This window comes from Mus pahari, unplaced genomic scaffold, assembly GCF_900095145.1.
Source record: "Mus pahari unplaced genomic scaffold, PAHARI_EIJ_v1.1 scaffold_6943_1, whole genome shotgun sequence".
NCBI lineage: Eukaryota > Metazoa > Chordata > Mammalia > Rodentia > Muridae > Mus > Mus pahari.
In genome coordinates, this window is record NW_018393783.1 from 15,034 (window position 1) to 16,613 (window position 1,580).

The window sequence follows — 1,580 nt, forward strand, 5'->3', positions numbered from 1 at the left end:
GGAGAAGGAGAAGGAGAAGGAGAAGGAGAAGGAGAAGGAGAAGGAGAAGGAGAAGGAGAAGGAGGAGAGGAGAAGAAATAACAAATATACAAACAGCAACAACAAAAACAACAAAACAAGCCCAGGAAGTCCAATCTGTGTTGGCCATATATAGAGTGGAGCAATGACAAACTCCCAGTGGTCAGATACTTTCGAAAACTGATTCACCCCGACTTTAAGTCTTGTCCATTAAATTTTTCTCTAAAACTTTATTTCTACCCTCCCCAGCTTTTTTTCTCATTGCTGGCAGATATCAATCCTACTCAATGTGTAAAGACATACTTCACATCTCACTTTTCTATAAGATCACCCAAATTTATATACCATTAGAACATCATAAGAAACTGTTCACCAACCAGGAACTGATATTTTAGTTAAATCATTCTGAGTGTTGTAGTTGTCTTGGGAAATTTCTAATTTGTTAAATCTTTGATCATCTTCATATATCCATACATGATACATATATCACTTTATTTAAAAAGTTATACATATCCATCCTTCATCAGATGATATGTTGGGTAAACTTTATTATTTTCATTTTAACAATACAGATGCAGATGCTCACCGCCAACCATTGGACTGAGCATGAAGACCCCAATGGAAGAGTTAAGGGAAGGATTCAAGGAGCTGAAAGGGTTTGCAACCCTATAGCAAGAACATCAATATCAACCAACTGGATTCCTCAGAGCTAGCTCCTAGGGACTAAAGCACCAACCAAAGAGTACACATAGAGGGAGCCATGGCTCCAACAGCATATGTAGCAGAGGATGACATTGTCAGTCATCAATAGGAGAAGAGACCCTTCATTCTGTAGAGGCTTGACAACCCAGCATAGAGCAGTAAGGCTGGAATGGATGGATGGTTGGGGGAGCTCTATCAATGAAGCAGGGGAAGGGGATGGGATAGGGGACTTACAGAGTGGAATCTAGGAATGGAGATAACAGATGAAATGTAAATAAATAAAATAACCAATTTTTAAAAAAAGATAATAAAGAAATTTGAAGATAAATTCTGGTAAGTTTCCTGTGTTACTTCAAATAGTAATGTATACTATCCTCTTAGCAGTATGTATTGGCTAATATTTATGTATTTAATATTCTTTGTTGTGCCACACAAGATAATTTCAGGAATCTGCTACTCAGGATAATCCATTGTAGGTTCTGTATCAGTGGAGTTACAGTTTCCTTTAACATCTATGAATCAGCCATACTTCTGTCATTCCAGTGATCTTAGATATTAAAATCTAATTCCCATAGTGCATGTAGATCAGTTCCCACTTGTCTATCATGCTGAGCAAAATATTAACCTTTTTATGGTAAGCAACTGTAAAAGCTTGCCCCTGGATCTCTAGTATTAGCTATGTTGTCCTTTACTTTCAAGATCTCTGAGTTATTTCAAAAAATATCATATTACTGGTGCTTTTAATGTTAAGACTATCGAATAATCATTTAAACTAATGTTACTTGGAGATTAGTTAATGTTTTATTCACATAAACAAAAACTCTAATTGTATTTCTAGTCTGTAGTCTGGTCCTGAATAT